This window comes from Oncorhynchus mykiss, chromosome 5 (genome assembly GCF_057628025.1).
Source record: "Oncorhynchus mykiss isolate SJ-2025 chromosome 5, ASM5762802v1, whole genome shotgun sequence".
NCBI lineage: Eukaryota > Metazoa > Chordata > Actinopteri > Salmoniformes > Salmonidae > Oncorhynchus > Oncorhynchus mykiss.
Window position 1 is genome coordinate 62,949,224 of NC_143026.1, and position 14,723 is coordinate 62,963,946.

Sequence of the window (14,723 nt, forward strand, 5' to 3'; positions counted from 1 at the left end):
AGCCTACTTTGCAGTTAACATGTAATTGAGAAGGTTTTGGGGGAAAGTCTTAGCATTGCTAACTAGCTACATACAAGTGATAAACAAATGCGGGCACAAAGAAGACAGACGGGCAATATTGCTGGAAATGATTTTGAAGATATTGTGTTACATTTGGCTATTTAAGCCAACAGTGGTTAACCAAGGGTGGGATAATGACAATGTGGCTTTGATTGGATTGTATAGCCAGGAGCTTTATGTTTATGACAGCTTGCGATGGAACACGTCAAAAAAGGCATGTACATTCAGAATTGATTCGCGAGCTAAACATAGATGGGCGCTAAGCTAGTTGTAACTTGCAATCTACACGTTGGAGACCCCTGCTCTACAGTCCCGTAGGATAGAGATATAGACTGTATCTCTATCCATTCATACCTTTCACCTTATTATAAATGAGGTTAACATTGGAAGCTACTGGCTTTTTTTCTCTACTCCACCCCTCCTCCCTCCACCCCTCCACTCCTCCTCCCTCCACCCCTCCTCCCTCCACCCCTCCTCCCTCCACCCCTCCTCCCTCCACTCCTCCACTCCTCCTCCCTCCACCCCTCCTCCCTCCAGCCCTCCACTCCTCCTCCCTCCACCCCTCCTCCCTCCACCCCTCCTCCCTCCACCCCTCCACTAGTCCTCCCTCCACCCCTCCACTACTCCTCCCTTCACCCCTCCACTACTCCTCCCTCCACCCCTCCACCCCTCCACTCCTCCTCCCTCCACTCCTCCTCCCTCCACCCCTCTACACTCCACCCCTCCACTACTCCTCCCTCCACCCCTCCACACTCCACCCCTCCACTCCTCCTCCCTCCACTCCTCCACCCCTCCACTCCTCCTCCCTCCACTCCTCCACTCCTCCTCCCTCCACCCCTCCACTCCTCCTGCCTCCACTCCTCCACCCCTCCACTCCTCCTCCCTCCACTCCTCCACCCCTCCACTCCTCCTCCCTCCACTCCTCCTCCCTCCACCCCTCCACTCCTCCTCCCTCCACTCCTCCTCCCTCCACACCTCCACTCCTCCTCCCTCCACCCCTCCACTCCTCCTTCCTCCACCCCGCCTCCCTCCACCCCTCCACTCCTCCTCCCTCCACCCTCCACTCCTCCTCCCTCCACTCCTCCTCCCTCCACCCTCCACTCCTCCTCCCTCCACCCCTCCACTCCTCCTCCCTCCACTCCTCCTCCCTCCACCCCTCCACTCCTCCTCCCTCCACCCCTCCACCCCTCCACTCCTCCTCCCTCCACCCCTCCAATCCTCCTCCCTCCATCCCTCCACCCTCCCCTGCTCCTCCTGAGACCAATCCAAGCCCAAAGTCATTAGGATACGTGGGAGTGTGTTGGGATGTGGAGGTATCGACAACATCAGCCGCCAGTGCCTGGGAAGGCCAGCAGGGAATACGGGCACACACACACTCTCCCCCAGACTTAAAAGCCCTCCTTATTATAAAAACGTTCAATCAGCAAAACACTCACTGTGGGACCTCTCTTATAGGAGCATTAATTAATAATAGCATTGAGATCTGTCAGATATGCTGTATCGTTTGAGTGGAACCAGGGGAGAAATGCATATACTAAAACCCTCTTATTTCTTTCTCGATTGCCCTGGCAGCAGGGGGGAAACATAGACTGCTAGTGTCACGCTGTTATGAATGAGAGACGGAAGGAAAGAAAGAGAGAGAGAACTGAAGGCAGTGGTTGATGGTAGGAAGTACGGGGAAATGAGGGTATTGATTTATTTTCATTACTATTCGTTTCCTCTACACCTGCAGCGTCGACTCGCTCCCCGTTCCTATTTCATCTGATGAGATTCATGTAAAGTGCGGCGGAGCAGGGTTGTGGCGGAGCAGGGTTGTGGCGGAGCAGGGTTGTGGCGGAGCAGGGTTGTGGCGGAGCAGGGTTGTGGCGGAGCAGGGTTGTGGCGGAGCAGGGTTGTGGCGGAGCAGGGTTGTGGCGTCGCGCCGCTGGTGGAACGTGTCTCTCCTGGTTTTTCTCCACAGTAATTAAGTAGCTGATTGGAAGAGCGATGCTTCCCGAGATCATCACAGACACACCATTGTGCTTTTCTCTCTCCCGGCCACTGAAGCTTTTTATTTTTGCCTCTGTTCATTCTTCTGACACAATCTATTTTTCTTCCGTTTTCCTTTTCTGAAACCTGGCTTGATGTTTTCGCTCGGCATCAGCTAGCAATTTTGTTACATTCAGTCTGTGACGGCAATTCAATTTGGCCTCTGTTGCCTCATTTTCAATTCACATTGAATTATGCCCAATGCCAGATGGATAAGAGTGGTGTGCGTATGTGTGTACCCTCCCCTCATAGCCCAACGGTTACCCTTGGCCTGGCATTCAGCCCCAACCCCTGCCCCAACCCCTGCTTGAGAACATCTCATCTCTCATTCATTATTCATGGCACACTGAATACACATATGCTACTCATACACACGCGCAAGCTTTTGTGGGAATATATCATTTTCTGTCTGATGGTTTATTGTGTCTTTGAGCACGCCAGAGCACACAAATAGCAGACGAGACGTGTGAATGGCTGTCAGCGCTCGTTGCTACATGCTTTATATGCTTTACCCGTGGCTTCCTAAGAGGCTGACTGCCACTTGGCGAAGAGCTTAACATCAACACACAGAGGGCTCCTCTCCATCTGTCTGTGTGTGACATGCTGAACACTCCGAGACGCCCACGGTGCTGTGTTTGACTCCCTCACCTAGCTGATCTATTTGTAAAACCGTGTGGCTGGCGCTGCCTCCAACGGCATGAAAGGTGATTCGTGCTTAAAAAGGCTGTTTTCTCTCAGCACACTCAAGTGATGCTCCACCTGCCTAGAGAGCTGTGACCTGTGGGGGAAAACATGGTCGCCTCTTTTCAAAAAGGGGCGTTTAATGGGGCAAGGGAATATCAAACACGAGCTCAAGATGGAAACAGAACTTTGTGAACTACAGGTTTTATACTGTGCATCTTTGTGTGGCTGTGTGCTGCAGAAGGAGCTTTAAACCATATCACCTATGAGACAGATTTGATTACCGGTATGTTACGAAGTCTACGAGGTTATAAGGAATTTCCAGAGATTTCCGTGGCACTGAAGGCAATTGATCATATCAGTAGTGTCATTCGGGGCATTCTCGGTTCCTGAGACAGAATGTTCCGGTAGGTACAGTTTCTCCGTGTGACATATGAGACCGTCCTCTGAGTACAGAATGTAATGTGTTTCAGTCTGTCAGGGAAAATGGTGGAACTTCTGAACTTTGCTCACTTGGTAGCAGCAGCCCAATTTCCTCAGAGGGGAGTTTAACGCAGTAAAAAGAGGTTTGGGGTTGGCACTCTGCTCAGAACATGATGGTGAGGATGGCAAAGGGAGGAAGGAAAGACAGGAGGAAGCGAGAAGCGACAGTGTGATTTATAGAAGGGAAATGGAGTAATGTAAATCACACATATGCATGTGCACGCACACACACTCATTTTCTCTCGAAAGTGTCTCTACTCTGGCAGCATAAGAGGCAGAGATTGGAGTATGCTGGTTCTCTCAGGCTCAATGGAGTGAGTCAGCAGGTCTGAGGAGACACACATACACACTCTTCTCCTCCCTGTTCTCTACTTCCCACAGGAATGTGGTACTCATCAGTGTGTTTACTGCACACACACACACACACACACACACACACACACACACACACACACACACACACACACACACACACACACACACACACACACACACACACACACACACACACACACACACATATACACACAGTCCCCAAGGACTATCACGCTGCAATTTCTGGGCCACCTCTCCTGTAGCTGGGGAAAATGTAAAACAGACGAATGTATGTTTAAGCTGAGAAGCACCGATAATGCTTCAACTGTGTAATCATGAGGCATGGCAGTGTTTGCCAAACCCTGTTCCACTTTCCACTTGGCCAAGCAGCTGTATGGTGATCCACATTACCATTGTGTTGGCCGTGTTCCCACAGCACCCAAACAAATGTGCAGGGAATTAAGTCAAGTTGTAACCACTGTTCTCCTTCTGTCAACCTTGCTTTGTACAAATGTGTTTTTAGTTTCTCTTCCCTTTCCCAGATTGTATTTCGTTTTCTACACCGACTGCAACAATTTGTGACACAAAATCAATTGCAGATACACTTGTTAAAAATCCAAATGAGTGTTTAAAGCGGAGGCCCACGATACAAAATGTCTCTATTCCCACATGGTTAAATAATGAATGTAAGTGCTGTGGCCCCCATCGCAATAGATATACCAAATCTGCATTTAGATGGAAATGTTTTTACAAGCAGAACCCCATTGAGACCCTCCTTTGTTTGGAAATCCGCCTGTTTTTCATTTGACTTTTTCATCTAAATGAGGCCCAATCAAAGACTGCCTAACCTGCGAAGGAAGAGGCGAGGCAAAAGAGCACTAAGTGAAGAAAGAGCAAGAGCGAACGAGAGCCTGAGGCGGGGAGACAGGAAGAGAGGAACATGTCTCTCTTCTTGTGCTCAATCACACAACAGGACTTTCTGACCTATGTGATTGTCAACTTGGTCACATTTGTCATCTTCCTTTTTTTGAGCAGCAGGAAATGATCAACTGCAGGCAGAAAGAAGCCTTTATCTGCCTCGAGCAGAGAGAGGCTGTTAATGCGTTCTTCCACAGTTATAAGTGCACAATGGCCGACACCTCTCCGCCCGGTCTTACCTGTAATGGGCTTTTCAATGATAAATAAAGGCCCCATTGTCTTCTATTAGACCAGCCACCTGGCTCTGAGCTGATCAAGTGTGTCATTGGCATTGACTAGCGATGTGTCTGGTATTTGCGTTGTCATAAATCAAGAAACATCTTCTGTCTGAGCTCTCTCTCTCTCTCTCTCTCTCTCTCTCTCTCTCTCTCTGTTTCTGATTTAGAATGTGCTAACAAAACTGTTTATCTGTTCTATTAGAAGGCTGTGTCTTTTTATATATAAATGCCTGGATCTATCTACAATACATACAAGGACAAGTATTTGAACAAGAGAGTGAGGAGAGAGGCGAGCGAGAGGGAAGAGAGAGAGAGAGGAGAGATACAGAGGGAAATTAAAGAGAGTAGAGAGAGGGGGATGTTGAAGCTGTTATCTTGCAGATGCTAACTCCTCCTAAATCAGCCCTAATGATAACCATGGCAACAGAGACACCACAAGCTGAGACAGGGAGGTGGGGTTTTAGAGAAAACCACATCCTCTGTCTTTCAGTGTAGGTTGGAATTTATTGTCATGAATCTTGCCCTGGAGGCAGCTTTGCAGAGTGGTCACCAACTGGCACAGTTGGCACAGTTTTGACAGAAAACCTCCGCTTCTCTACCCCCTCCGCTCCACTCCTTCATTCCTCCATCCCACTCCTCCGGCCTGCCATCTTTCCTGCAGTCAGAGCTGCCCGTCTGACAGTAGATTAAGCTAGTGTGTGTGTTTGTGCGTGTGCGTGTGTGTGTGTGTTTGTGTTTGTGTTTATATGTTGTAGCGAGTGCACAGCGGGCCTTCAACAGACAGGCACCACACATGGGCTTGGAATGACATTCCCGTGCTGGGACTCTCTCGTATAAAATCATCTCTCCGGGACCCATTCCCCTTCCTCTTCTCCTCTCCCCCTCCTCTAGCTATGAATAATAGCCATAACTGGGGATAGGGGCCTGCGTCTGAGCCCTGTCACAGCCCTGTCTCAGCCCCGTCTCAGCCCTGTCTCAGCCCTGTCTCAGCCCCGTCTCAGCCCCGTCTCAGCCCCGTCTCAGCCCCGTCTCAGCCCCGTCTCAGTCCCGTCTCAGTCCCGTCTCAGCCCTGTCTCAGCCCTGTCTCAGCCCTGTCCCAGCCCTGTCTCATCCCTGTCCCAGCCCTGTCTCAGCCCTGTCTCAGCCCTGTCTCATCCCTGTCCCAGCCCTGTCCCATCCCTGTCTCAGCCTTGTCTCCGCCCTGTCCCAGCCCTGTCTCATCCCTGTCTCAGCCCTGTCTCAGCCCTGTCTCCGCCCTGTCTCATCCCTGTCCCAGCCCTGTCTCATCCCTGTCTCATCCCTGTCTCAGCCCTGTCTCAGCCCTGTCTCCGCCCTGTCTCATCCCTGTCCCAGCCCTGTCTCATCCCTGTCCCAGCCTTGTCTCAGCCCTGTCCCATCCCCGTCCAAGCCCCGTCCTGTCCCATCCCTGTTCCAGCCCTGTCCCAGCTCCTGTCCCATCCCTGTCCAAGCCCAGTCCTGTCTCATCCCTGTTCCAGCCCTGTCCCATCCCCGTCCAAGCCCCGTCCTGTCTCATCCCTGTTTCAGCCCTGTCTCATCCCTGTCCCTGCTCCTGCCCTGTCCCTCCCTGTCCCATCCCGCCACACGTCGGTTTAGTGCCACTCGGAGGCTGCTGGCGTGACTAATGCCCGCGCCCTGTGTGGCGTAATGATACATTTATCTGAAATGGCACAGGGCCCAGTTCCCCCCGTCCTCATCTCTGACCCGTCGAACAAACACATTCACCAGAGGAGCTGTTAATGCGAGCCACCCATCTGTGCCCACTGCTCCCCTGCCTCCCTCTGTCTCCCTTCATTACCAATTTCCATATTCACTCACCCGAAAAGGAGGAAGTTAGAAAAGGGGGTGGTGCAGAAGATGGACGTCTTCAAAAATACCCTCTCCACAGTAGAGGGGTAGAATGCATCTTGTTCCACGACAGAGGCTCATGCATGTCAGTAAGAAATTGGGCATATGACTCAAGGGAGGTACTTTATTGTGCTTATGCTATGTGTGACCGCTGGGCTTCTTGGGATACATAACATGCAGGCTATTACAACTACAATAACTGCCATTACACCCATGAACGCATGTACACACACACAAAAACACTCAATCTGCTCCAGTCACGTCTCTCGTGCTGAGGGAGTAGCTTGCTGAGTCACAGGCCTACAAGCCTTAGTGTTCCTCATGCCTCACAATGCTCTGCTGTTTATCTTGACATAAGGCAGAACAATGGCGTGCAGATGGCAGCAGACGGAGCTGGGAGACAGGCGGGCACAGGGGGCATAGATGGAGCACATAGGGGCTTTGGTCTAGGCTCCCTCCTGGTAAGACCCTGGATGCAATCCTACTAGGAGACCCTTCCAGACCCTGCACCCTGGATAATGCGTGTGCGTGTGTGCGTGTGTGTGTGTGTGTGTGTGTGTGTGTGTGTTTGTGTGTGTGTGTGTGTGTGTGTGTGTGTGTGTGTACATGTGTTTGTGTGTGTGTGTGTACATGTGTGTGTGTGTACATGTGTGTGTGCGCAGGTTTTACCATTATCCTGGGTCTCTCGTGTAGAATCTGTGAGTGTGTGTACACGGCTACTCGAGCCCCTGCAGACCACTGCACTGGCCAGATAAGACTCTCGGAGTAGGACCGGTCCAGGATCAGCTGTTGTCTTCAGGGAGAGACTACTCCCTGACAGCTCATGATCTCAGACCTGCCGAAGTGTTCTCAAGGAGAATGAGAGAGAAACACGCACTGACAAGTAGTCAGATGGTAAAAAAGACCTTACCCAGGCATCTTTCAAACTATTGCCTGACTTTTCAGAGTGACGATGCTAGAGGACTAAATTGTCCTGACAAATGACTGCTCTTGCTGTAATGTGCAAGGACAGCTCTGACACACTGACACACAGCATAGCACTCAGGAATTCACATCACGGTCTCAGAGCAAAACGTATTATATTTTACTAAAATTAATACCACGCTACTTCAAATCAAATTCTATTGGTCACATGCGCCGAACAAAACAGGTGTTTCACCTTGAAATGCTTACTTAAGAGCATATTCCCAACAATGCAGAGTTAAAAAGTAAGAGAAATATTTGCTAAATAAAAAAGGAAATAGTAACATAAGAAAAAACATAATGAGGCTAATAACAGTTGAATTCGGAAGTTTACATACACCTTAAAACTCAGTATAATACATTTAAACTCAGTTTTTCCACAATTCCTGACATTTAATCCAAGTAAACATTCCTTGTCTTAGCTGTTAGAATCACCACTTTATTTTTAGAATGTGAAATGTCAGAATAATAGTAGAGAGAATGATTTAGTTCAGCTTTTATTTCTTTCATCACATTAGTATTTGGTAGCATTGCCTTTAAATTGTTTAACTTGGGTCAAATGTTTTAGGTAGCCTTCCACAAGCTTCCCACAATAAGTTGGGTGAATTTTGACCCATTCCTCCTGATAGAGCTGGTGTAACTGAGTCAGGTTTGTAGGCTTCTCTGCTCGAACATGCTTTTTCAGTTCTGCCCACACATTTTCTATAGGATGGAGGTCAGGGCTTTGTGATGGCCACTCCAATACCTTGACTTTGTTGTCCTTAAGCTATTTTGCCACAACTTTGGAAGTCTGCTTGGGGTTAACTTCCTGACTGACGTCTTGAGATGTTGCTTCAATATATTCACATAATTTTCCATCCTCATGATGCCATCTATTTTGTGAAGTGCGCCAGTCCCTCCTGTAGCAAAGCACATGATGCTGCCACCCCCATGCTTCACGGTTGAGATGGTGTTCTTCGACTTGGAAGCCTCCCCCTTTTCCTCCAAACACAGCGATGGTCATTATGGCCAAACAGTTCTATTTTTGTTTCATCAGACCAGAGGACATTTCTCCAAAAAGTACGATCTTTGTCCCCATGTGCAGTTGCAAACCGTAGTCTGGATATTTATGGCAGTTTTGGAGCAGTGGCTTCTTCCTTGTTGAGCGGCCTTTCAGTTTATGTCGATATAGGACTTGTTTTACATTGAATATAGATACTTTTGTACCTGTTTCCTCCAGCATCTTCACAAAGTCCTTTGCTGTTGTTATGGGATTGTTTTGCGCATTTCCAACCAAGGTACATTCATCTCTAGGAGACAGAACGCATCTCCTTCCTGAGCGGTATGACAGCTGCGTGGTCCCATGGTGTTTATACTTGCGTACTATCTGACCTCCTCCCTAAAGACTGTCTCATCGTCATCGATGATCAGGCCTACCGTTGTTGTGTCATCTGCAAATTTAATGATGGTGTTGGAGTAGTGCGCGGCCATGCAGTCGTGGGTGAACAGGGAATACAGAAGGCGACTGAACACAGACCCCTGAGATGCCCCCTTGTTGAGGGCCTGCGTGGCAGATGTATTGTTGCTCACCCTCACCACCTGGGGGCGACCATCAGGAAGTCCAGGATTCAGTTGCAGAGGGAGGTGTTCAGTACCAGAGTCCTTAGCTTAGTGATGATCTTGGAGGGCACTATGGTGCTGAACGCTGAGCTGTAGTCAATGAGTGCAATAGAGATTGCGTCATCTGTGGATCTGTTGGGGCGGTATGCGAATTGGAGTGGGTCCAGGGTTTCTGGGATGATGGCGTTGATGTGAGCCATGACCAGCCTTTCAAAGCTACAAATGTGAGCGCTACGGGGCTGTAGTCATTTAGACAGGTTACCTTGGCGTTATTGGACACATGGACTATTGTGGTTTGCTTGAAACATGTAGGTATAACAGACTGGGTCAGGAAGAGGTTGAAAATGTCAGTGAAGACACTTGTCAGGTGGCCAGCATGCTCTGATTATGCATCCTGGTTATCCATTTGTAACCTTTCTCACATCGGCTACAGAGAGCGTGATCATACAGTCATCCATAACAGCTGGTGCTGTCACACATTGTTGAGTGTTGCTAGCCTTGAAGCGAGCATAGAAGGCATTTAACTCGTCTGGTAGGCTCATGTCACATGGCAGCTCTCAGCTGGATTTCCCTTTGTAATCTGTGATAGTTAGCAAGCCCTGCCACATCAGATGAGTGTCAAAGCCAGTGTAGTAGGATTCGATCTTAGTCCAGTATTGATGCTTTGCCTGTTTCATAGTTTGTCAGAGGGCATAACTGGATTTCTTATAAGCGCCCGGATTAGTGTCCCGCTCCTTGAAAGCGGCAGCTCTAGCCTTTAGCACAGTGCAGATGTTGCCTGTAGTCCATGGCATCTGGTTGCGATATGTACAGTACCGGTCAAAAGTTTGGACACACCCACTTTTCTACATTGTACAGTAGAATAATAGTGAAGACATCAAAATTATAAAATAACAAATACATGTAGTATGAGTATGAGTCATGTAGTAACCAAAAAAGTGTTAAACAAATCCAAATATATTTTATATTTTAGATCCTTCAAAGTAGCCATCATTACTTTAAGACATGAAGGTCAGTCAATCCAGAAAAGTTTCTTCAAGTTCAGTTCAAAAACCATCAAGCGCTATGATGAAACTGGCTCTCATGAGGACCGCCACAGGAAAAGAAGACTCAGAGTTACCTCTGCTGCAGAGGATTCGTTCATTGGAGTTAACTGCACCTCAGATTGCAGCCCAAGTAAGTTCAAGTAAGAGACACATCTCAACATCAACTGTTCAGAGGAGACAACGTGAATCAGGGCTTCATGGTGGAATTGCTGCAAAGAAACCACTATTAAAGGGCACCAATAAGAAGAAGAGACTTACTTGGGCCAAGAAACACCTTTGGTCTGATGAGTCCAATCTTCAGACTTTTGGTTCCAATCGCCGTGTCTTTGTGAGACGCAGAGTAGGTGAACGGATTATGCTTTGCTGGTGACACTGTCAGTGATTTATTTAGAATTCAAGGCACACTTAACAAGCATGGCTACCACAGCATTCTGCAGCGATACGACATCCCATCTGGTTTGCACTTAGTGGGACTATCATTTGTTTTTCAACAGGACAATGACCCAAAACACACCTCCAGGCTGTGTAAGGGCTATTTGACCAAGGAGAGTGATGGAGTGATGCATCAGATGACCTGTCCTCCGCAATCACCCGACCTCAACCAAATTGAGATGGTTTGGGATAAGTTGGACCTCAGAGTGAAGGAAAAGCAGCCAACAGGTGCTCAACATATGTGGGAACTCCTTCAAGACTGTTGGGAAAGCATTCCTCATGAAGCTAGTTTCGAGAATTCCTAGAATGTGAAAAGCTGTCATCATCTCAAAGGGTGGCTACTTTGAAGGATCTAAAATATGAAATATATTTTGATTTGTTTAAACCTTCTTTTGTTACTACATGATTCCATATGTGCTATTTCATAGTTTTGATGCCTTCACTATTCTACATTGTGGAAAATAGTAAAAATAAAGAAAAACCCTTGAATGAGTAGGTGTGTCCAAACATCTGACTGGGACTGTACGTACGGTCACTGTGGGTACGACATCGTCAATGCACTTATTAATGAAGCAGGTGACTGATGTGGTAAACTCCTCAATGCCATTCCAGTCTGTTCCAGCAAAACAGTCCTGTAGTTTGGCATCCGCATCATTGGACCACTTCTGTATTGTGCGCATCACTGGTACTTCCTGTTCAACTTTTTGCTTGTAAGCAGAAATGCGGAGGACAGACTTATGTTCAGATTTGCCAAATGGAGGGTGAGGGAGAGAGGTTACGTTACATTAGGCTACCACTGTAATAGAGGTTGTATAATAAAATACGCACAGTATAGTATCCTCCGTCTTGATCTCATTTGACCGGTTTGGTATGATATATTACGTTTGTCTGCTTTAGTAAGACATGCTATGTTCGACTGCTTTAGGATGATATCCTACGTTAGGTTAGGGGTTAAGGTTAGGGTTAAGATTTGTGTTAAGGTTAGGTTTAGGAGTAAGGTTAAGGTTAGAGTTAGGGTTAAGGGAAGGGTTAGCAAACATGCTAAGTAGCTAAAAAAGTAGTAAGTAGTTAGATAGAATTCTAAAGTTGTCAGTGAGGAGGTTTGAAAACACAACCGCTGTGCTGCTAGACGTTCACGGTATACGCCCTACCAACCACCCTCCTTTCATTGTTGCCTGAAGTAAACTAGTATCCAAACACATTTGAGTGTCCCTGATTTAGTAAAATATTATATGTTTTAAGATATTAAAATATAATACTTCCTGCACCAAACTTTATATTGTATTTCCAGGCACTAGCATTTCTCCCCATCCTAAAATCGGTTTAGACATTATTATTTTGCCCCCTGCCTAAGTATATAGAGAAATATGGTGTATCCTATTGCCCTGGAAGAGGTGTTCACTAATGTATCCCTTAAACAATGTAAACTATGCTTTGGTGCTATTATTGCGCACACAATTTCTATTTGGCACACACTTGTAAAACAATGTAACTGGGAATCAAAATGGCCCATACCCCAATATTTCACAATAATTGCTTGTGTGGCCTTTTGCATCCCCCCTATGGGCCAGATGTGGAATCCGTACCCTTACAGATATCACGGACATAACGGTTTGAGAACATTCCAAGATTTGAAAGATAGGAGATGCCTGATAATGTGTTTCTTTCTTCTATATTTACAAGTTAAGTCAGCTTTGCTGGCCTATGGAGTCCCTTGGGAAACCCAACTACCAAACCATTCAATGAATAAATAAATGATCTAAGTTCCCGAAAGGACTGATCTCTATAATATATAAACAACTTTTGGAAAGCTTATATTCTGAGCTAGCCATTAAAAAAGTTTGGCCCACAGATCTAATTGCAACTGAACAACCCTTTAACTGGAACTGAACATGGAAAAATATGACCTTGGCATTCCGTAATCCCAACCATCAATGTATACATTTTAAGTGTGTTCACAGACTGTATTTAACACCAAGGAGACTTTTTCCGATGAAATTGGACCCAACTCTTAACTGTTCTCTTTGTCCCCTAAGGTTTCCCAGCCAAAACATTTTGGGACAGTTTTGTGAATATATGACAACATTTGGTGAAGTTTTTGTTAGTTTTGGTTTTTTGGTTGTTCGTGCACACTGCATTCTTTCTCGAGGCAAGCTGAAGTCAGTAGCTGAAGTCTACAACCCTTCATCAGTGATTTGGCTCCCGAGTGGTGCAGCGGTCTAAGACACTGCATTTCAGTGAAAAAGTTGTCCCTGGTTCAAATCCAGGCTGTGTCACATCTGGCTGTGATGGGGAGTCCTATAGAGTGGAGCACAATTGCCCCAGTGTCGTCCTGGTTTGGCTGGGGTAGGCTGTCATTGGAAATAAGAATTTGTTCTTAACTGACTTTCTTAGTTAAAGAAAATTATCACATAGCTCTGTGTAGGATGGGGTGAAATGCTAGTGTCTGGAAATACAAATTAAAGTTTGGTATGGATAGTATTATATTTTAATATCTTAAAACATGCAATATTTTACTAAATCTGGGACTCTCACATTAGTATGATATGTTACAGTAGGGATTCTTCAATGACTATTTTTGTTTCAAAGTAGATTTGTTTAAGACTATCAAGAATGACTCTGTGTGACCCTGATTTAGCCCACTGCAGAAAAACATTAAATGCTTCTGGGGAAAGGCTACAAAATTAATTTAGAATTTATATATTGAATGATTTCCATCTATTATGTTACATAATGAATATCTCAATCAATCAGAGATGATTATTCCTGGCAGGCAGAACCGCCGCACTCTTTCCCATTTAACCACGGGATACAGTTACTGTTAGAAGTTATACTATTAGAATTATCAACAGTGAGAACGAATGGTGCTAACCAAGGAACAATTGAGGCCTGGACAAATATACCTGACTCTGTAAAGAACAATTTCAGATAAAGCCCCACACATACAAACCAATTATACACAGTGGTGTAGTGGAGGATATACGCTGTATACCCACTTATTTCTCAGTGGGAGTTGTCTATACTCACTTCTTAACTTGACATTTTCCACATTTTGATACGTTACAGTCTTATTCTGAAATGGATGAAATTGTCGTCGTCCCCCCCTCATCAATCTAAACACAATAACCCACAATGACAAAGCAAAAAAACGTTTTTTTTTTTTTGCGAATTTTTAAAAACTTAAACCGGAAATATCACATTTACATAAGTATTCAGACCCTTTACTTAGCACTTTGTTTAATCACCTTTAGCAGTGATTACTGCTTTGAATCTTCTTGGGTATGACGCTACAAGCTTGGCACACATGTATTTAGTGAGTTTCTTTGTCAGATTGGATGGTGAGTGTTGCTGCACAGCTATTTTCAGGTCTTTCCAGAGATATTAGATCGGGATCAAGTCCGGGTCAAAGAGTTCAATCTTGGTTTCATCAGACCAGAAAATCTTCTTTCTCATGGTCAGAGTCCTTTAGGTGCCTTTAAGCAAACTCCAAGCGGACTGTCATGTGTCTTTTACTGAGGATTGGCATCCATCTGGCCACTCTACCATAAAGGCCTGATTTGTGGAGTGCTGCAGAGATGGTTGGAAGGTTCTCCCATTTCCACAGAGGAACTCTGGAGCTCTGTCAGAGTGATCCCCGTGTTCTTGGTCACCTCCCTGACCAAGGCCCCGATTGCTCAGTTTGGCCGGGTGGCCAGCTCTAGGAAGAGTCTTGGTGGTTCCAATGTTTTGGTACCTTTCCCCAGATTTGTGCCTCGACACAATCCCGGGACAGTCATGGGGTAGCTTCCCATTTCTGTAGTTTCTCATGCTTCGCAGTATGTTGGAAACACCCGCTTTAGATACAGAAAGTCAACATACGAGAATACCCCTAGAGCGAGGGCAGAAGACTACTCATTGGCTGACAACATGGTAACGACTGGACCGGAAACGACTACGAGTAATGAGAGCACGGCACAAGAGAACACCACAGCAACTGTCACAAGTTCTGCTGCAACAGCGGGCCACAAACAGATGCAGGTACAGTGCCTTGCGAAAGTATTCGGCCCCCTTGAAC

At 46.5% G+C, this 14,723-nt stretch overlaps 1 protein-coding gene across 1 annotated transcript in view; it reads right to left on the bottom strand.

The window, feature by feature from the left end:
* The window catches only part of LOC110522983 (neurocan core protein), a 201,490-nt gene that overhangs the window by 147,117 nt on the left and 39,650 nt on the right, over positions 1-14,723 (bottom strand). The gene's annotated exons all lie outside the window — the stretch shown is intronic.